Source organism: Pinus tabuliformis, chromosome J (assembly GCF_031772625.1).
Source record: "Pinus tabuliformis cultivar Carrire ecotype Pingquan chromosome J, CPIR1, whole genome shotgun sequence".
NCBI lineage: Eukaryota > Viridiplantae > Streptophyta > Pinopsida > Pinales > Pinaceae > Pinus > Pinus tabuliformis.
The window spans coordinates 983,249,813-983,273,524 of record NC_142295.1 but is presented as its reverse complement, the minus strand read 5'-3'; the positions used below and the strand labels follow the sequence as shown (position 1 = coordinate 983,273,524).

At 41.4% G+C, this 23,712-nt stretch overlaps 1 protein-coding gene across 1 annotated transcript in view; it reads right to left on the bottom strand.

Annotated features, from left to right (window-relative positions):
* APX6 (ascorbate peroxidase 6) overlaps positions 1–23,712 on the bottom strand; it is a 320,621-nt gene that overhangs the window by 126,910 nt on the left and 169,999 nt on the right. The window lies entirely within an intron of this gene.

Here is a 23,712-nt window from a genome sequence, read left to right as displayed (position 1 = left end):
AAAATAATATGCATTTCTTAATCTATTTATTTATATGTTTGTGATTTCTAACACAAATTAATTAAATGATCCATGCCTGCTTATATATCTCTATTGTGTTGGAAATCCCAATCTTTATGATTCCTTGAATGCTAAAATGTGGACAATTTGTTACCTCAACATGCATATCACACACAGACATCAACAGTCATGTAATTATCCTCTTAGTAACTTTGCAAAGACATATTGTTACCACTCATACTTTCACTTTGTGGAAAAGTTCCAACCACAAGTGTGACAGCCTAAAAGAAACCTAGGCTAGACACCATTGTCACTTTAGTGGCTCAACCTTTCTCTCTTCAGACTAGGAGGTTCCTAGCTTAGGGGGGCTTCCCTATGACTAATTAAGCTAGATAATTATGGTGAATTATGAACAATATTAACTTAGTTAATATCTTTGACTTAAGTTTTTATTAAGAATGGCAAACAATTCAAACTTGAAATTGGAAATGAAATCAAATCGTTATCATCCTAGGGAGATATCGATCGAGGGTACATGATGTGTAATCCCAAGGGTCATGGTACCAAGGAGGTGATCCTAGGAAACGAGTGTTAAAATTTGCAACTAGGGCCAAACTCCATGTGGGTCATCTTATTTATGGCAGCTGATATTTTTCTTGGATCCCTCTCATCGAGAGGTGTAGGATTGATCTAAAGATCATCCGATTCTGATAAGTATTTATGAAGATATGAATTTATTTTGATTATGGACAAATTGTCAAGTCGGCCAGCGACTTATGTAGGCTCAGAAGCCCAATAGTCATGTCTATTCAACCTCTACGCTTTAGTATAAATAGAAGAGGACTTGAAGTCATTCGTCACACACACACTCACTCTTGTGATCTTACTTCATCCTGTTTTGGGTTTGATGAAGATGAGAGCTAGACGGAGTGCCCTAGGGTATACGCTGCCCTAGATAACATGCCCTAGATCTAAATGCAGTCATGGGAGAATAAGTTCTATGTTGCTCAAAAAGTCGGAAAAGCCGGAAAAGCCAGAAATGTCGGAACTGCTAGAAAAGCCGAAACTGCCAGAAAAGCCGGAAAAGCCGGAACTGCCGGAATTGCCAGAAAAGCTGGAAAAGCCAGAACTATCGGAACTGCCGGAAAAGACAGAACTGCCAGAAAAGCCGGAAAAGCCGGAAAAGCCGAAACTGTCAAATGCTGGAAATGCCAGAAAATTCGGAAATGCCAGAAAAGTCGGAACTACTAGAAAAGTCGGAACTGTCGAAAAAGTCTGAACTTCCAAAAAAGCCGGAACTGCAGGAAAAGCTGGAACTGCCGGGAACAACTGAAATTGCCAGAACAGCCGGAACTACCAGTAACAGTCGGAACTGCCAGAACTTCCGGGAACTGCCGAAACAGTGGGGGCATCTGTCTCCGAAGGAGAGCAGCATGCAAGGGATAGCTAACTAACATCGGGATAGTTGTATGGTACTTAGTAGCAAATACACCAAGCATGCAATGTTACAGCTAGCATGCAAGGGACAACTAGCATGCAACAATAAGCATGCTAGGGACAACAAGCAAGCAAGGTGCAGTCAACACATAGGTCAAGATGGCAATATGGTGCAGCAATGGCACATAATGTAGTACAGTGATGGGTACAGTCATGATTAATGAAGCATAATGAGATGCAGCATAGTGATGATGGGTGCAGCATGGTGCAGCACGGTGAGGTGCAGCATGATGACGAAATGCAGCACAACGATAGGTGAAGGAGTCACCTTGGAGAATTCGTTGAAGCAGCATGTCTTCAACTGATCTCATGTATCAGCTTCTTAGAGATGATCTATGCTCTTATCTAGATAAGTCAAAGTGTTGACTTCTGTTGTAAACATACTATCTCTCTCTCTCTCTCTGTGCTGAACTACTGAAGAACATATAAGAAGAATTGATCAAGGGTTTCCCCACATTGGAGTTTGTCACTGGCTAGCGCCACATCTTGTGTCCTCTTGTCTTGGCTTGTCTTATGCGATTTATGTTTATGTTCTATCTGCAGTTTACTTTAATGCTGATGTGATTGCTAATCTGGAAAAGATATGGAGCTAACTGTGAAAATTGAAATAAATTGCTCTAAGCATAGAACATACCTAAAATTAACGATGAGGTACTAAGGAATGTGACCCAGGGGAACATGACATGGAGTTTAGTGACTTTGGGGAACATGGGCGCTGAGGAAAGTACTAGGACATTGGTCCGAGGAATAGTGTCAGGAACCACAATGACGGGGAGGCTAAAAGGGTTTGATGTTACTGGTATGGCATCGAATTTGAAAAAGTCCTAAAATTGGAAACAAAGGATTTTCTCCAGATTAAAAAAAAAACAACAACAACAACAACAACTTCTTTAACCCTGAGTGTTAATTGTGATTAATTTAATTAACGACAATGACTAGTGCCAATCTCAAGTGATTAGCATGATATTGGTACAATGTGGCAAGTCCACGTGGAAGACACAATGGTAGTGACGTAACTCAACTGATGACATCATAGCCCTAAGTTGTGACACAAGGTAGGAAGAAATGACACTTTTGGCTAGTCAAATGCAAAGTTGGTGAGTGACACCTGGTAGGAATATGCCAACAGTTGGACATGTGGCATGCTCTAATTGGTTACAACATCTGACATGGAGTGTGACTTGGTAGGTGATGTAGTAGTGGTGGCCCCCCCAAGGTACTGGGGAACTAGGCATTGGAGTGTTGTTTAAATGAAAAAAGCCAAGGCCTGGGCCATTGTGACTTGGTAGAGTACAACATGGAAATGATGTGGTGGCATAGGGCACTATGTCGCAGGTCTTATTTGCTCCACGTTGGCATGACGAAATAGGTCCCGGGATCTATGCCAAGACACTACTGAGTAAAGTTTTACATGTTAACGCCTTGGTGGTTTTGACACAATGGAAACTCGTGAGAAATTTGGGCCCTATACCAGACTCAGGAGAAACGAGAGATTTGTTAATAGACATTTATGGAAGGGCTAGTGCTAATAGACTCGACCCGATATGATGTGTGTGCCATGTAGACCCCCCTGGAAGTAGTGTTGCACCATGTGGGCCAGGGGTGGCCACGTAGATCCGTCTTGATGGCATGGCCTCTTTTAATGGGATAGATTTCTAAAGGGCATAACTTTCTACCCAAAACTTAGATTGAGATAAAATTTATATCGCCAGAAAGCTCTTAACAAGATGAGCATGATGGTAGCAATTTTTTTTTAGAATTTGAATACTTTGAGAAAAGAGGTTGTTGTAACCCCATATTTATAACAGATCTTGGAGATTGGGTCAAACAAGTAACATTCGCATAGCTTGAGATGATTGAAGCAGATGGGAGGTGTTATAGAGTGGTATCAGAGCAAAATGGTAGCAATTGCACAACCCGAGTTAGCAGAAGGGGGTGGGAGGTGTTACATTCAGGATATCTACTTTCTACTTTGACATTTTTGAAAAATTTCATGTGGCATGGAAAGTATAAAATATGCTGGGAAATATGAGTTTTTTGTAGACTTTTGACCCCCTAAGACCTTATGCATTGGGATCTCCAAACTAGCTTTGGAAAGTGTGAAATGTTGGGAACTATGAGACTGCCATGTTGAGGAACAAGGACATGATGAATATACCATGGCTAAAGAATGCATATAGACTCAATAAAATAACCATGTGGGAATGGCATAGGTATGCATGGAGCATAGGTTGGACTAACCATACAAAACCAATGGTTCCTGTAAACCATGAGTTAGGATTTGTAGCTCAGACAGGTGTTCTAGTCTTGAGAGTTGTCACTGAGGCTAAGAACATGGAGGAATTAATTATCTCCAAGCCCATATAATTTTTCCTAAGGAAAATATCTTAATTATGTCTATTGTCACCTAAGATGTACACCTTAGTGGGGGAAAAGTTTCCAACCCCACAAGGCATAGTCTTTATGGTGCAATGCTCAGAGTAGGGGCTGTCATCTATTCCCTACTCACTCCATTTAAGCTCTCTCCTAAACAAGCTAAGGGGGGTAGTCCCTAAAAGATGGAAAACTAAGGAGAAACTTGTTGGAACAAGAGGTCCAGGAGATCAGGAGGCAAGGAAATCACTTCTCTTAGTAACTTGAAATTAGATTAGATGGAAAGTTAAGTTATTAAATTGAGCAATGTGAGGAAGATAGATTAATTAGATCAATATGACATTTAAGATGAGATAATAAGAGACCAATGCCTTGATAACAATGCCCAAACAAATTAAAGAACTTGCACAATGATATATGATACTTCAAACTACAAGATAAGAAATGCTGCAAGGAAAGTGTTAGTACAAGAAAATAAATAGATCAAGATAACCAAATATATGAGTAATAAAATTTTCTAGAGAATAATTGCAAGGAAAAAGAAACTTGTGCTTTCAAGAGAAGACGATATTCGAAAGGACAATAAGCTTGAAGATGTTAATTTCTATAACATTGGAGGTGTTCTAGTTTCGAAACTTTGGAGAGACTAAAACACATGAGATCTCCATAACCGAAAAATCGTTTCTGGAAATTCCACCTAGAAGTGTCTCAATTAGATTATTATCCTATCTTTTAATATTTCCTAAGTCTAAACTTAGGAAATCTAGTTAATTAATATTATTTGAGATATGGTGTGAATCATTTAGAAACTCACATATATCAACTCTGATATGATCTTGGCCCTTGATTAAGTTTAATATTGGTTGTTGGATCTCCAACAAAGGATTATAAGGAGAAGTTGGTGGGTAGATGGAGAATATGCTTGTGGAGTTCGATTTCCTTGGTAGTTTGATTTTCAGAGAGCAATAACAGTTGTCAGAAAGGCAGGGAAGGAAGCAAAGATAGAGAGGGGCAAAGACAGTGAGATCAAAGGAAGATTTTCAGATCCGACAAGTGTATTTGCAAAGAGGCAGAGATAGCCACAAAGAGGCTGGCGTAGGGGTTGGGTAGAAGCCTCTGGAGGCAATTCGATTTTGCTGGAGAGAAGTCAAGTTTCAATTCCAGAGGCTGGGAAAGAGTTATAGAGGCTGGAGAGACAATTTCTCAGCCAATGGCAAACAAGATAGCTGCAGGAGCAGTTGATTCAAGTTGAGTGTGGGAAGTGACTGCACAAGGGTGACACAGGCCTGCGCTAACCAGTTTGGACTGCTCATTTGGAGCTGCAGTCAGAGCTCGGATTTGCTTGTAGGGTGAGGAAAATTCCTCACTATATTTTTCTAGTATTTTTCTCTGTAAGATAGCCAGATTCAACATCCAATTGTACTCAAAATTTCTCACTACTGAATAATAATATAAAACCCTCGGTTGCTGCACTGACTTTCCCAAGTTGGGTTTTTCTGGGGACATTTGTCCAAAAATAGCTGTGTCAAATTTATTGTTTTCAGCATTAGTATTTTCAGTAGTTTTATTTGTGAAGGCTGCAATGTGAATTATTTGGTATTTGTCGTAGGAGATGAATTGTTAAATTAGTTAACGATTAGAAAAATAATCTCCAGTTGTTGCAATAGTATTTCAGTATTGAAATTTTCACACGGTATCAGAGCATGAGTGATCAATTGGGGAGTTCAGAAGCAGAGAAGGGAATTTCGTTATTCGGAGGGAGCAACAAGTCGAAATTCTCAAAGGTTGTGCAGTACCTAGAAAGGCAGATTGAATTGTTCGGCAAGGGTTCGATTTTCAATAGCAGGTTGGCAGAAAAGTCGATTTGCCCAAAATAGTAATTCCAGCCATCAGAGGGAGTAGCAGCAACTCAGATTTTTGCTGATCGTACTTCTTGGTTGGACGCAGAGGGTTTTGCAGTAGCATAATCAACGTCAAGTGGAAGAGAAAAGCACACAGAGCAAAGGGAAAATTTCTCTCAAGGAACTTCGAGTTTCAGAAGTTCAATTTTTCAAGCAAATTGGCAGTAGTTTTGAGCAGATCTTCTCATTCCATAAGGGAGTGCGAATATTAGAGCAACAACCAAGTAAAGGGAAAGAGGGGGTTTTCGACAAGTTTGTTGAGATGGCCACAACTTGGCTTAGGGATCATGATAGGTTGGATGGAGCCTCCAACTATGTCATCTGGAAGGCTAGGATGTCATTCCTTCTAGATGAACATGGCCTGAAAGCCTATATAGATAATGTTGTAGCAGTACCCCAAGACCTTGATTAGCTGAAGGAGTACGAAAGAGAAATGGCGAAGGCAAAGTGGATAATATCGGAAGGAGTCTGAGATCGTATAGTCTCACATATATCTAGCCAGAACATGGCTAAGGAGATGTGGGATAGTCTTTCCACGCTTTATCATAGTTCTTCTAAGCAACGGAAGATGTTTCTCCAGGAGAAGCTGAGAAGCATAAGGATGTAGAAGGGCGAGAGCATAGATGGCTTCCTCACTAGGATTCAAGAGGTCCGTGATCAACTAGTAGCCATTGGGGAGGTGCCCCAACCTACAAAGCTTGTACGACTAGCACTAAACAGTGTCTCGAAGAATTGGCAGGTATTTGTCCAAAGTATTTTGGGAAGAGACACATTGCCAAGATGGGACAAGATGTGGGCCGATCTACAACAGGAGGAGTTGAGGTGTGCTCTATTGAAGAGTACCATCAGTGGAAGCAACAACAAGGGCATGAAGAGTGAGAAGGAAGAAGAAAATGTGGCCCTAGCATCCAAAGGTCCTAGTTAGGGGCAGGGGGAAAAGAAGAAGAAGAAGAAGGACCTGTCAAAGGTCAAATGCTTCAAATGTGGTGAGTTATACACAATGTCCTCTCTGGAAGAAGGACAAGCAAGAGAAGCACGACCAAGCAGCAATGTCAGCTGAGATAGAAAAGTTGTCCTCTAGGTTGGAGGAAGACTTCGCTATGATGGCAACCATACCTCCAAGAGTGAGGTGGAGCGACATGGAGTTGTAGTCAAGAACTACAAAGATTGGGCAAGCTCCTTGAGGTGTCCTCCTCATAGATCATTACCTTGCTACAGGGGCCCATAGTTTTCATTAACATGATGGATCAATAACTATTGATGTATTCAGATTCCGAAGTGACAATTGCAGACTAGTAACAGTCAGGTACAGAGGGGTGTAGTTCAATGTTGGCAACAATGCAGAGTAGCACAGTGGCAGAGTCAACAGTAGTGCAAATTCCTTAGTAGATAGTGCAGTAACTAGTAGTAGTCAAGACTCGAGAGACAGATGCATCATACTAAACAAAGTTGATTTAGTATTTTGGATGCTTCTTAGTTGTAGTTGTTGAAGTTGCAGCAACAACAAATGAGAAGGAGTTGCAATGAAAATGCAAAGTTGGCAGCAACATAACAGTGTCAGCAACAACACAGATGTAGCATCAGAGTTGCGCAGTGGTTGGTGGGCAATGGCCAGACATCAACAGTGTGACAAAGCGTGGTACAAAAACAGGGTGTTGTCAAAGGATGCGTAGCACTAGAGTTAGAGAGAACACCTTCCTCGCTAAGAGGGAGTGTTAGCTTTTATAGCATCAAAGGTGTTCTAGTCTCAAAACTATGTGGAGAGACTAAAACACAAGAAATCTCGATAACCCAGAAATCGTTTCTGGAAATTCCACCTAGAAGTGTCTCAATTAGATTATTAGCCCATTTTTTAATATTTTCTAAGTCCAAACTTAGGAAATTCGGTTAATTAATCAGTATTATTTGAGATAAGGTGTGAATCATCTAGAAACTCACATGGATTGACTTTGATATGATCTTGGCCTTTGATTAAGTTTTATTCTTGGTTGTTGGAGCTCCAACAGAGAATTATAAAAGGAAGTCGATGGGTAGATAGAGAATACACTTATGGAGTTCGATTTCCAGAGAGCAGCAGCAGTTTCCGGAAAGCCAGAGAAGGAATCAGAGATAGAGAGAGCTAGAGAAAGTGAGGCCAGAGGAAGATTTCCAAATCCGGTGAGTGCATTTGTAGAGAGGAAGAGATAGCTACAGAGAGGTTGACGCAGGGGTTGCACAGAAGCCTCTAGAGGCAATTCGATTTTGCTAGAGAGAAGCCGAGTTTCAATTTCAGAGGTCGGGAAAGGGTTCTAGAATGCCAGAGAGACAGTTTCTCAGCCAGTGGTAGACAGGACAGCTACAGGAGTAGCTGACTTAGGTTGTACGTGGAAAGTGATTGTGCAAGGGTGATGTAGGGTTGCGCAGATTGTTAAAATTGGAAACTAGGTCCAAATTACACTTTGGATAGCTCATTTGATGGAGATGATGATTGCATTGAATTCCTCTTTTCGAGAGGACTAAAATCAACATAAATATCACTCAAATCGGATAAGTGAAAGTGTACTTATGAGGAAAAATCTACATATACACATTTGGACAGTTCGACCCTAAAGCAAATTGGACACCCTTTGAAGGCTATAAATACAAGTGACCTCAACCTCATTTGGATATTATCATGAGAAATTCTTCTATTCTCTTTCTTTTTTTTGGCTCGCACAGGTTTGAGGCTCGCACACGGAGAATTGGTTCACACGAAGGAGAAATTACAGGGTCCGAAGTTCATGCACACTTCTAGGGTTTCTGGGTCACAGCTGCAGGCTTGCCAAATGCAAAATTCCACTGTAGTTGTAGGATTGCAATTTCAAGGAAGCGTCTGAAGTCTTTCAGTCGCATGCGCAACATGTCCTCCATACGATCGACACTTAGGATTTGGTTTTTCAGTTGTTCGAAGTTTTTGCTCATTGACCACAAGGTTCGACAATGGACCATAGACAATGACAGTTCATTACAGGCTTCTGATTCAGCGTTTTTAGTATAAGCATTGATGGGTTCATTTTATGGATATTGTTTAGTTGATTATTTCTGGATAGGTTTATCATTGAAGATATGGATTATTGTACTTTCATTTACTGAATCATTCAATGACGATCTAATAAAAAGAAGAAATTTATAAGGGTTTTTCCCATAGTGGGTTTTGCCCTAGTCTCTGACCAATCCTAGTGTCTCTATGTGTGAATGCTTTTCTTCTACTGTTCCTTTATGTTTTGTTGCGTTGTTGATGATGATATTGTTCTTTATACATAGTAGCATATGTTGTTGAATAATGTAAATATGAATAATGATATGATGTTATTTGGTGAATTTAATGTGTTAATGATTAAATGCAATTATCAAAGCAATGAACAATATAGGCCTAAGCAAAATTAGCATGGTTTCAGAGATGGGATGAAGAAAAGTCATTGAAGATCACCCCTATGATGACACCATTGATGGGAGCAAAAGAAGATGGAGGAGACCTATAAGAATTATTGGGTTTGAAGGAAACCGTAGGCAAATTAGCTATTAGGGTTTGATGTATATTATGAGATTAGGGTTTAAGAGAAACCATAGTTTATGATTTGAGATATGAAATCTAGAAACCCTAGCATGTTCAATGTGAAGATGCTCAAGCACTTGTGTCAGATTTGATGAAGCCCTAGATGGGATAGTTTCTATTAGACTAGGTTGATGATGAATTTGATGAATATATATTGAAGGAAACAAGTTCACTATGAATAGTGATGGGAGATGATCACCTCTTATTGAAGATAAGTATTTCTTGATGCTCCTTCATGTCTTTACTTTTGTTTAGACTTATAGATCTGATTATTATTTTGATTATTACCTATACTTCCTGCATGTATATTTGAGTATTTAACCTCTTGATGAATTATGATAACTGGATCCTTCTTGAGGATCATGGCTAATGCAAGAAGAGACGAGCTAGTAAAGGTAACAAAGTGATACAAGAAGCCTATGCAAAATAAGAAGGTGCATAAGAATTTGAATACTACAAGGTAAGCATGGTATATTGTTTCAATGTTATGTTTACGTTGTAATATTGTATGGCAAGGTAAGCCCTAAGGTATGATGAGTATATCACCTTCACAAATGGCTCACGTATGATGAAATGATACTCTTGGTAGTGAACAAGTATCTTACCTTTTAGGCATAATGAACTTCTTGATTCTATTTAATATTGATCTATGATATATTGGTATACTTGATGGTGTTGGAAAATGTAACTATGTTTGGTCTTCATTATTCTACTTGAGTCAAATGTAATATATTTGTCAAAATAAAGTGAAAATAATTTTATTATTAATTTGAACTGACTTCTTCAAGCATGGGTTTCATACTTGGGTCAATTATAGGTCAAGCCTCCGTTGTAGGCTATAGGTTATTGTCAAAGTCATTTATTGTTGGGTCAAAGACTCCTCCATCAAGTCATCCTCTTCAACAAGTCATCAACTCAGCCTCTTCATCAAAGTTCTCAAATCAGCTTCTTCAAAGTCGGCCTCAAAGGAATAATTATCAAGTGAACTCATGTCGGCCTAAAACAAAGTCATAACTCTTCATGATTCATGTCGGCTCATTTAGGATGGGCATACCACTATATATACAAGCTTGGGATCTTCGCATTACATCAACTCAGAACTCGCATTTCAGAGAAGTTTTCGATGATGAAGTTGTCGGTGATCATAGGAAAGTTTTCAGTGTTACTATAGTTTCGCTTCCATCTCAGTGTAAGTATATGTCGGAGTAAACTGCAGAGATGAAGTCTTACCATAGTACCACTATCTTGGTAGAATAATTCGGTGTCATGTTATCTCAGGTCTCAATATGAAGATCTCGGTACTGTCTTAGTGAATCAAGGTTCGGAACAAGGTCTAATGACAATGATAAGATTTCAATGTTGCCATAGAAACAAGGACTTGGTGCTCAAACAGTGACATGGATCAAACGCAAATATGAAGGATGAATTGATGGAGGGAGTCTAGTCTATATTGTAAGGGTCTTGGTCATCTCATATAGAATCTACTGAAGGAAGGATTTTGACTGGGTTTTCCCCAAAGAGTGGGGTTTTGCCCTAGTAGCGTGCCTACATCTTGTGTACTCTTTTATTTGTTGCTTGGCATTAGTCTTGATGATAAGAAACGATAAATTGAAAGAACTAATAATAATAATGAAAACATCACAAGATAATGTCATTAATAAGGGAAATCATTTAACTGCCAACTCCTTGGATTTACCAAGATGGTATCAAAGCTATGGTCAAAAGGCAGTTTGAAAATCTCTTGGGTGCATTTGTATTAAAGATCAAGTCTAAAGGAATTCAAAAATATCCTGAAAGGCACAATGATACAAGTTCAATGCCATTGCAAGGATGAGGACTTCGCATTACAATCACAAAATTTTGGATAAGGATTTCAGAGAGCTAGTTTCGGTGCAACAACAGACATCACAAGTTCAGATTTCTAGAGAGAAAGTTTCAGTGATATGTCACAGAAGTAAACTCGCATAAAATCTCAATGATATGTTTTGTTACTAATATATGAGCTTAGGTTAATACAAAGATGATCTTGATAGACAATTTCAGTGGACAATTTCGATGCTACTATATTTTCAGTGATATTACAGTGACCACATCACATGAACTTATCTCGGTGCTACCACAGAGAATGGCTCGTTGTTATCACAGTGATGAAGACTTGATTCTCCAGTATCTCAGTGCTATCACAGTCTCGATGATAGTGTTATCACAACGGTATGGTTGTAATATTAAAGGATAAACTTTGATGTGAACATATTTCAGTGAGTAAGTCCAGAGGTCATTGCCTCCACAATGACAAAGAACTCGGACTTGGTGCCATTGAAGTGATATGATCTCGTGAAGAAGAATAACAAAGATATCAAGTTTGAATAAAACAAATGGTTCATCGTCATTACAAGGAGCTCAGATAGGGTGTAAAGATAATCTCTATGCTTCCACAGTTCGGATATTTTCCATAATGGAGTCCTAGAATTTTTTATGATACAGTCCTAGCATTTTTTATTATACACTCATAGCATTTTTGGTGATGACACAAGTTTTAATATTGTTGAGATGACTTCGGTGCTATGATTGGTGCTCCCAACAGAAAAGGAGTTCGGTGCTACCACAATGGTAAGTACTCTGTACCCAACAAGATACACATACAACTAGTATAATAAAACAGAGGTATGTAATTCACAAGGTATGTATGCTCATAAACATTTGAATTTCTATTATCGCTAATGGTTCACATAATCCTTGTTTCTAACTAGTCTAGTATTTAGAGTGTACTTTATAGTTAACATATTAGAACCTTAATCCTCTAGGATTTACAAGTAATCTAGGATTCCAAGCAAAAGTCCTTGATTAAAAGAAAGAATAATTTTCATAGAATTCCATCCATCATGTTTATGTAGGAGATCTAACTTAAGAAATTAAATCATGTTCATGGTATCATGTGTTTTCCTTGAAAGTATGTATTACAAGTATAGAAGACCATTGATTACACTTCAAGGAATTCCTACAAGGTTTGTTAAGAAACATCTCCAGGTATTTCTTAGACCATACATCTTGTAAAATTCTCTTCATCTTATTTTGAAAATTGTGTTACTAACATCGTTATGTCTAGTTCTCTTGAATCATAATGATTCTTGTTTTGGGTGATTCATCACTTGATAAATCTACTCCGATCATATTCTTAATTGATTTTATAAAACCTTAGGCAGGTTCTCTGGAAAACCCTACCCTAAGGTAATGCTAATGTTAATGTTTGAATCCCTAAAACTGCTTAGGGATATTGAGAAATGTTATTTCAAGTTTTGTTAATGATGTCATGTTTGGGGTTTTGGTATGATCATGAAAACCCTAACTTGTTACTGTTGAATGATGTTTGTCTGAGATCCCGAACCTTTGAAATTTTGGGATAGTAGGGTTTTCTTTGCTATGAAACCCTAGATCCTTAGGGTTTGGTTGGGTCTATGGGAAAAACCCTTGTTATGTATTTAGAGTCCTAGGAATGAAACCCTAGGTATGCTCCATTTGGTTGAAACCCTAGCTTGTTCTAGGTTGGTAATGTCTAACATATTAATATTGCCTAACATGTGATGTTATTATGATATGCTCCTAGATATATGTGTTGACCTAAGTATTAATGGTCATGAGTCCTAGGGTTCAGAAACAAGCCCTAGTCAAAGCTTGATGGTCTAGGATGATGTTTGGAAAATCTAGGGTCTTGTAGCTAAACCCTAGTAGTAGTTAAACTCTCTAAGTATGTGTGATAAGACAATCTATGAATCTACATAGTGATTGTTGAGATTGTGTAAATAAGAAAATCTAGGGTGAATATCAAACCCTAGTAGATGGTAGTTGTGATGTTGATTAAGTTGTGATTGGGTTTGATTGTTGAAGCTCGTGCATGAAATCTAGGATATGAAATCTTAGTGAGGAGTCTAACATATGAATTTTGAAAGTTGTTAGATTCATTGATTTGCTTTGTTTCTAGGGTTTTCTATATGAAGAAATTTGTCGTTGAAAGAATATTGAAACCTTAGATATAATGAGTTTGATTGATGAGCTATGAATGTGAGTTAAGGTTTGTAACTAAAACTGGGCAAGAAGTTGAGGTATTGAAATATAATCTCTTGCTGATTATGATTCCGTTGTTATAAGATTTTGATATGCCTAACTTCATGCTTCTATAATTTTAGTTGTACTTGCTATCTAAGTTGTGCAGGTACATCATCTTCAAGTTGGTGAAGATGATTGTAAGTAAATGTAATGACCCTAAACAGGAATGTAAGGGATATACAAAGCATGAAAACAATCCAGCAACCAGAAAAACGAAATATACATTAAGCACCCATGGAAAACACTAAAATAGAGAATTTGAGCCATTTTATTACTTCCTCAAGAGCAAAATACAATAGTAAAATAGAATGGTGCACTTGGGCTTGTTTCAATGGACAAGCTTGACAAAACCCAGGTGAAAAAATGCTGAACTGAAGGCTGCTACAACTGCTGCACCAAACTGAACTGTGCTACCCCAAAAAACTACTTTGTTTGTTGACTTCGAATAGCTAGAATCACTGCTTCCTGTGCTCAGAAAATTATGAGATTTCAGCTCCTTTCTCCTTGGCCTAAACCCAGAAAAACCCACAAAGGAATTGGCCAAATGTTGACCTCGGAATTTTGGCCCAAATTCCCCTTAGCTCCTCTAGCTGCTGGCTGAGTTGGGACCCTTGTTTGACCCCTTATATCTACCCAAAAAATTCTATAAAATCAGGAGTATGATCCTTGCCCAAAACTCAGAAAAACCCAGAAAGGGTTTCCCTTGGTTCCAACCTTCAAAAATTGATCTTTCACAACTTGACCCTCCTCCAATTTCGAATTTTGTAGCTGTGACTGATCCCGTCAATCTCTCCTCTCCCAACTCCAGCAATCCTCCTCAAATGGACCTCCAATTGATCTCCTACTTCTCCAGGCCAGGTCCAACTCTACAATTCCTTCCTCCAACTCCCACATGAACCTAGTGGTGGCTCTCTACGCAAGCCCCAGGTAGTGTAAATCAAACTGCTGGGATCCTGGCTCTGTTGGCTCCAAAACTCACAAGAAAGGCTTACCCTTTGTTTCTCTCCCAATCCTCTAACTCTCCTAGAAAATTCTTGATCACTGATAACTCCAAACTCCCCCTGTGTATTCTCCAGCTAACCAGAAATACGCACTCCTTGTTGTGGCTGAATGGTAGTGTTGTACACACTCCCGAGACTCCTGAAATACTTATGGAACTGCCTCTATAGGGCGGGCACGGATGGTCCCCCGAAGTAGAGGTTGAATCTCTCGCTTGAGAGATTCGTGGCTAACCAACCAGTTGACTCAGCGAAACAATAGAGCAAACAGTCAAGTAACTTTGATTGTAAGGTGTAAGAATGAATCCAAATGAGAGCTCTCTCCTCCTTTTATCTTTGTGGGCCTTCCTTGCCTCATGTGGGCCCCTCCATCTAGCACTTCAAATTCCCTCCAAACCATTCGAATGGCCTAGTTTGAATTCCCACGTGGGTGGCCCCCACCTTCCACTAGCAACCAAATTAAGTCAAATTTCCTCCTAAGTCCCTAAGTCGAAAACGTTGGGTTCTTTCCCTTAGCCAAAATTGTGCAAACATGTGTGGAAACACCCTGTTACAAATGTGTTTGAGAAGGGAGATGACAATCCTCCACTCCCAAATGTTGTTTACCCTCAAGCAACCTCAAAGTTGGGTGCTCCAAAATGCGCTGACCCTCCTAGGTGGCATCCTCATCTGGAAAGCTCCTTCGATGCACCAAAAATCGTCTGTCCTCAAGCAATGCCTAAGCAAGCATCCTCTCTAACTCCTGCATCCCACTATCACTGCAAAATGTGCCAGGGTCCCAGATGTGCCAATGGATCATGCCTGACCTCTGCATTGTCCTAATATAAAAGAATCCTTCAATACCAAGATCCCAAGCAATCCTTTCCAACATGAAGCTCCCCTCGCTCTATTCACTATCCTACCCAGTGAAAGTACCAGAAGTCCCCTACTCCATCAGTGACTCGCTAAAGCCCAATGGAAGATCTATATGATCTCCCCCTGTAGTAGCCGACGCATCCCTAAAGGTTATTGAGCTGTGAAGAGTTGTGATGCCCCAGTTCCCTACCGGTCCCAGAGTGGTGCCACCATGCTGACGCTGCGCTACTTTGACTATGTCATACTCCCCATCGTGTGTAGACAATATCCTCCTCTCCTGGAACTCGAAGGTGGAGTAATGAAAGAGGCGAGACACATCCTGATTGGGCATCTCCATGGCACCAAGGCCTACCCATCCAAATCTAACTTCAAACCTATGCAACAACAGAGAATGTTTGCCTCCCCATATGATGAAACCCTCTGTGAACCCCCATGTGTGATCCCATGAGCAAACTATATCACCTTCTGCCATGAATCAGCCCATCACGAGTGATCTATCAATCAACTGAATACCTGCATCCCATTGACGGACCTGCTGCGGCATAGCCCTGTCAACGGATAGAATTCCTCTAGCCCTCATCTCTAGTCCCTGCATGTGATCACTATATAGGCTCCTATATCACGAACTAATCTGATGCATGCTAATCTGCCCTGTGCCTGCCACTGTGTAGTACCGATGATCGCTGGGAGTCACGTGTGCCAAAGAGCTACCCCTTGAATGCAACCAAAAGATGGGTATCCGATACTCGTAATTGACTCAGGGTATGTGGACCCCTCCTATCCCTGCCAACCATCTCCCCTGGGTCTACCATCCGCCCTCTCGATAATGTGCCAATACAATGTCTAGAGGTCGGACAAATACTGGAAAGCTACCTCAATCGTACACTGTATCCTCTACTCATGCATGGTCCTGACATGCCTTGTGGAAAGAGTGACACATGTCTCCCTTGTGACTTGCTCCCCAGGCGTAGGCTCACTGATGAACAATATGCCACCCCTGCAGATGATCAGCTCATCCCCCAACCTGTGGTTGTCAACTCGTGCACCGACCCAATGCCACCACTGAGAAGTCTCTCCCCTAGTGCGTTGAGTGTCATCCCAATATCTTGGGTGAGCTCCCTATCCCCAGCTACTCGCACCCAGAGTGTCAAAGGACAACAGCCAAGTCGTCTGTGCCTGTAAGTGATGTATAAGAGGGACAAGCATGTGAGTCCCCATGGATACCATCGAGTATCGCTCATCTGCGTCCCCGTCGATCTTGGGTGAAGTACACCCAAAGGTATGCCCAGTGTCTCCGTCCATAAGTCTCCTTGGAGGCAACCCTCCAAGACCTCGTTGTGCAACACCATATGCCCCTGCATCCCACCGAGTATCCCTGTAGTCCTCAACCTGGCACTGTACCCTACAACCTATCCCTGTACACCACTGAATACTCCGTGCTACTACTATACCATCATGTACCGTCTGGTATCTTGCCTGTGTCACTGTATCTGGCTCTCCCCACGTGTACACGATGCAAGGTGAGTCGCTCAATGAAAATCAATGTGCTGCATCAAACAACCACGCATCTCCATGCTCCTCTGTAGGCCACTGCTCATCACTGCATACCTTTATACAACATTGGATGTTAGGTTCTAAAATTGGGTCTATATGCATCAGATCGCATCCCTTTGCATAAGACTGGACTCTGCGGCATATCCTTGTGCACCCCTGGGTACCACTGCCCACTGTCGTACCACCATGTATCATATGACATCCTGCATGTGCCAATGCATCCACCAATCTGCTAGTAATCCCTCCATGATGTGGGCTACATCTCCCCATCTGCCCTGAAAGACCTGAGCAGTCTGACTCCTCACATGCCAATGGGAATGACACTATTGTGCCTATCCTCAGTAGCTCTAGTGTCCAATATACCAATGAGAGAGCACTGTCTCCATGTAATGCCCTGTCCGGTGGTCTATCGATGCCACCTCCTCCTACCAACTCCTGCCATAGTAGGCTAATCACCCTATGACTCCATGCACAATCAATATGCCAAGAAAACTCATGAAATTTGTCTGCGACCCTGTCAAACCATCTTGTCACTAGTGTTGTCTCGGGCTTTGATGGAGATCTGAAAATGTGTGTGCGCCCAAACGTTGGATCCATCACGCAGCTACTACTGTCACCTAAGGACTCTATGATGTGATGGGAAATGCCACCTGGATCCCAACAACAATGTGGCCCTAAAGTCCATGTGGTTATCCATGGCCTCTGTTGAAATGTGGCCATGGATGTATCCAACCACCTAACCTGCTCCATTGGGTACCAGCGTAGTACCTCTCACCACCCAATCCCAAAGGAGGGATTGAATGTACAATCCCCTGTGGAAGAAACAAGCCCTCCAAGCCGATGCAGTGTCATACTCAGCTCATGTCGCTCAGTCCTGCTAACCTGACCATCCCCTAGGGTATGTCTAGACAATGTTGCCTCCCTCAATCCAATGCATAAGGGTGGGCTAATAACGTTGTAGATCTCGTCAATGTGCCTCTGAAATGAACTGTGTTGAAATCCCAATGTGCAGTCTCTATGCTGCCCCTCATCAATGGCTAGCCCAAAGGATGGTTGCACATCCTCCTCCATCATGGACTCAACATGAGCCTCCAACTGCTCCTCCATAAACAATCCAACATGCAAGACATGCTCGCCAATCAGCTGCAGGTGACTGTCGTCTGGTAACTCTAGCATAGATCTAGATGCCTCTATACCTATCAGCTCCTCATCAACGGTGGAGATGTCTCCCGACACCTCATCAACCTGTGGTGCGCTACTATCACCTGAGTACTCAGTCACAACCCCGGATACCTCATCAATGGATACCTCAACAACGAATGGCACCTCCTCAATGGTTGACACATTCGTGTCTCTTGGCACCTCGTCGATGGAAGGCCCTGTGGGTGTGTGCTCTACTCTCTCCCCTAAGGTGTCAGCGAGAGCTATCGAAGGAATCTCCAACAAGGATGACTCCTACGTCACACTGGACACATTGACATGCTCCTCACACTCTAGTGTGCCCAAGAAAACCTCCACCTTAGGCTCCTGATATCTAAAGCTAGGTCTCCGCCAGCAAAAGCGCCCCCTAGTCTCACCCTCTAACTGTCCCTATCCTATCTGCTCCTTTTGAGGAGATCTGATGCCCTAATTCTGTCGACTTTCCGCACACAATGTAGATAGTTGCACCCCCATAGCCTGTGCACCACTAATGTATTTGTTGTAAGGATGAGAATGGATTTGGTCCGACACCTTCCTCAACTGGGCCAATCTCTCATCATTCCAATGGATTCCACCCCAGAATTCTTGCATACTAAATCTTCTTTGAGCCATAAGTTGTTTATGGTTTAAACTTTAACCCGTCACTGTGCATACATGCTCAAATCTTCCATGATCTAGATGGCTACCCCATAGCTGGCCAAGATCATGGCTTTGATACCACTATAATGATCCTAAATAGGAATGTAAGTGATATACAAAGCATGCAAACAATCCAACAATCAAAAAAACGAAATATACATTAAGCACCCATGCAAAACACTGGAAATAGAGAATTGTCGAGCCATTTTATTACTTCTTCAGGAGCAAAATACAATAGTAAAATAGAATGGTGCACCTGGGCTTGTCTCAATGGACAAGCTTGACAAAACCCAGGTGAGAAAATGTTGAAATAAAGGCTACTACAACTGCTGCAATAAACTAAACTGCGCTACCCCAGAAAACTACTCTGTCTACTAACTTCGAACGGTTGGAATCACTGCTTCCCATGCTCAGAAAATTATGAGATTTCAGGTCCTTGCTCCTTGGCCTAAACCTAGGAAAACCCATGAAGGAATTGGCCAAATGTTGAACTCAAAATTTTGGCCCAAATTCCCTTTGGCTCCTCTAGCCGCTGACTGAGATGGGACCCCTATTTGACCCCTTAGATCTACCCAGAAAATTTTATAAAATCAGGAGTATGATCCTTGCCCAAAACCCAGAAAAACCTAGAAAGGGTTTCCCTTGGTTCCAACCTTCAAAAATTGACCTTTCATAGCTTGGCCCTCCTCCAATTTCGAATTCTGTTGTTGTCACTGATCTTGTCAATCTTTGCTCTCCCAACTCCAAAAATCCTCCTCAAATGGCCCTCCAATTGATCTCCTACTTCTCCCGGCCAGCTCCAATTCTACAATTCCTTCCTGCAACTACCACATGAGCCTAGTGGTGGCTCTCTGCGCAGGTCCCGGGTAACTGTAAATCGAACTGCTGGGATCCTGGCTCTGTTGGCTCCAAAACTCATAAGAAAGGCTTACCCTTTGTTTCTCTCCCAGCAAAAGCTTGATCAGTGATAGCTCCAAACTCCCCCTGTGTATTCTCCAGCTAGCCAGAAATAAGCACTCCCTGTTGTGGCTGAACACACTCTCGGAAGTCCTGAAATACTTGTAGAACTACCTCTCTAGGGCGAGCATAGATGGTACCCCGAAGTAGAGGTTGAATCTCCCACTTGAGAGATTCGTGGCCAAACAACTAGTTGACTCAGCTAAATAGCAGAGCGAACAGTCAAGTAATTTTGATTGCAAGGTGTAAGAATGAATCCAAATGAGAGCTCTCTCCTCCTTTTATCTTTGTGCGCCTTCCTTGCCTCATGTGGGACCCTTCATCCAGCACTTTGAATTCCCTCCAAACCATTCGAATGGCCTAGTTCGAATTCCCACGTGGGTGGCCCTCACCTTCCGCTAGCAACCAAATTAAGTCAAATTTCCTCCTAAGTCCCTAAGTCGAAAATGCTGGGTTCTTTCCCTTAGACAAAATTGTCCAAAAATGTGTGGAACCACCCTGTTACAATGTGTTTGAGAAGGGACATGACAGTAAAATTGATATGTTAAACATGATATATGAATGACTCTGATAAGAAGGATGGAAGCCATGAAAGATTCTCCAATGTCGTAAAGAAGTAGAACTCCCTAGGTTAAGAGGGAGCTTGAATGAAAGGAATCTTCCTAGATAAGAGGATGGTTGAGAATATTCCTTGTATAGGAATGATTAGATTCTATTTGATTAAGAGGGAGTGACAGATATGGTTCTCTACTTCATGTGTCATGCACTAGACCAGGACTAACAGCCGTAAGTTTTAGTCAAGGCCATGAGTGAAAGAAGGAAATTGGAGAATGCATTTTTGAGGTGTTGCTAAAAGAAGGAAAGCAAGATCCGATTGAAGAATATGTTGCTGCATATGTAGTAGGAAAGAAAAGTGTATGATTGAGGAATCTTCTGTCAAAGATTCGGTTGATAGTCCTACTATGGAAAGTTGAGAAGCAACATCAAGTTGTCTGAAAGACCCTGAAGGTTTGTATTTGATTATGTACATGTGAAAGTATATTATTGATTGGGGTTGTGTTTGTACAGGTGAATCTCTCGAAGGTTTTGATAGCATGTTGGTTACTAATCAGTTTGATTGGGAGAGATTGGTTATCCTTGATTTGCTGGATCAAGGAGAGTTGAGGCTTTGTGAGTGAAGCATTGTTAAATTGGAAACTAGGGCCAAACTCCATGTGGGTCATCTTATTAATGGAAGCTGATATTTTTCTTGGATCCCTCTCATCGAGAGGTGTAGGATTGATCTAAAGATCATCTGATTCCGATAAGTATTCATGGAGATATGAATTTATTTGTGTTATGGGACAATTCGTCAAGGTCGGCCAGCAACCAAATAAACCCCACTTGTGCTCAACATTTTAGTATAAATAGAGGTGGCCTTCAAGTCATTTCAACACACTTGGGATCTCTTCCTCTTTACTTGCCTTTGGGTTTTAGTAGGAGGAGAGATCCTAAGGGATAACGCTGCCCTAATCCAAAGGGCAGAAGCAGGAATTGCCGGAACTATTCGGAACTGCCGGGAACAACTGGAACTGCGAGGAACTGTCGGAACCACTGGGAACTGTTGGAATTGCCCGGAATAGTCGGAATTGTCAAAACTGCTGGGAACAGCCAAAACTACCGGAACAACCGAGAAAGCAGACGCAAAGGGTAAAAGTCGGAACTGCCGAGAAAAGTCGGAATTGCTGGAACTGTCGGGAATAGCTGGAATTACTGGAACTATTAGAACTGTCGGGAACAGCCGGAATTTCCGAAACTGCTGGAACTATGAAGAACTGTCGGAACAAGCAGGAAAGCTAACGCAGAGGGCAAAAGCCAAAACTGTCACGAACTGCCGGAACTACAGAGAACAGCCGGAATTGCCAGAACTGCCAGAAACGCCGAGAACAGCGAAAATTGTCGGAACAACCAGAGCATCAGTCTCCGAAGGAGAGCAGCATGCAAGGGACAACTAACTAACATTGGGACAGTTGTATGGTACTTAGCAGCAAATACACCAAGCATGCAATGTTACAGCTAGCATGCAACAACAAGTATGCTAAGGACAACAAGCAAGCTAGGGACAACAAGCAAGCAAGATGCAGCCAACACATAGGTTAGTATGGCAACATGGTGCAGCAATGGCACATAATGCAATACAACGATGGGTACAGTCATGATTAATGAAGCGTAATGAGATGCAGCATAGTGATGATGGGTGCATCATGGTGTAGCGCAGTGAGGTGCAGCATGGTGTAGCGCAGTGAGGTGCAGCATGATGACGAAATGCAGCGCAACAATAGGTGAAGGAGTCACCTTGGAGAATCAGTTGAAGTAGCATGTCTTCAACTGATCTCATGTATCATCTTCTTAGAGATGATCTATGCTCTTATCTAGATAAGTCAAAATGTTCACTTCTGTTGTAAACGTACTATCTCTCTCTCTCTACTGAACTATTGAAGAACATATAAGAAGAATTGATCAAGGGTTTCCCCACATTGGGGTTTGTCCCTGGCTAGCGCCACATCTTGTGTCCTCTTGTCTTGGCTTGTCTTGGCTTGTCTTCAACGATTTATGTTTATGTTCTATCTGTAGTTTACTTTAACACTGATGCGATTGCTAATCTGGAAAAGATATTGAGCTAACTATGAAAATTGAAATAAATTGCTCTAAGCATAGAACATACCTGAAATTAACATGGTATCAGAGCTAAGGTGAAGGAAATGTCCAAGCAAGAGTGAAAGAGCAATCACCGAAGACAGTTGGGAAAAAAAAAGGATCAATGGATTCCTCATCCCTCTTCAAATTCACCAAGGGTGAAGTCGAAGCAGAGAATATTATTAGAATGGCACAGCAGAAGTTTCTGATGGCCTACCTAAAGATCACTTCAATGGAAAATCCGGATCTAAGGGTGGAAGGAAAGGGAGATGCCTTGGTTGTAATAAGTTCGGCCATTATGCGAAGGAGTGTCTAAGGTAGGGACACATCACTTGATGATGATAACAATCATTCAAGGGACATATTCAATGATCAGAGGAATCACAGGTAATGCAGATCATCAAGGAAACGACAAACTCTTTAGAGAAAGCAAGGAACCCCAGGTATGAAGAATCAAATGTTGTTTCTGATAAGATAAAGAAGTGTTATCTTGTATTGGCCCTCTCCTTCAGATTCTTTGGGAATCTGGCTTATTGATCGTAGTGCTTCAAGGCACCTCATCAGATAGAAGGGTGCTCTCTCGAATTTGGTAGAGACAGAAACAACCGTGAGATTATACTTGGAGTCGATTGCACCTATCCTGGAAAGGGTGTAGGGAATGTTACCCCTCAATTGAATGAGGGTAACTCTATTCATTTACAAGAATCTCTTTTATGTACCTAATCGCAAGAAGAACCTGGTGTCCATCTCGGAAATGGAAGTCAAAGGTTTCAGGGTGGCATTCATCGATGGAAAGGTACGTGTTAAAAAATAGAATTTTCAAAGATGCTTTTTCTCATGGGTTCAGGGTTGGCAATTTGTATCAAGTTGTAGGATGGTCCATTGGGGATCATGTCAATTGACATATCGCATCTATAACACCGGAGGTCTACCTATGGGGCTCTACCCGATGTGAGTCAGATGGTGATAGGGATGCCTGAATTCAAGAAGAGCATGAAGGTACATGTCTGAGATGTACCGAAGGAAAATCTTATAAGGGGACCATTCCCCTCATGCAGCGGGTCCAAAGGTTTGGAACAACCCAATGAGTTTGAGATTCATGATCGGGAATCTCATGTATACAGGTGGAAGAAAGCCCTCTATGGCTTGAAGCAAAACACCCTGGGCATAGTATGAGATTCACTAGGAGTGAAACCAATCCAAACTATTACGCAAAGGTTGTGGATGATAGACCTCTCATACCGGCACCTTATGAGGACGACCTATTTCTGACAGGTGCAGACCCTCTCATTTGCAGAAGTAAGAGGGAGTTGGATTCAGGATGTGGAATGATAAACTCCAAGCCTGTGACTACCTCGAGGATCTTAACTTTCAGAAGTTATAT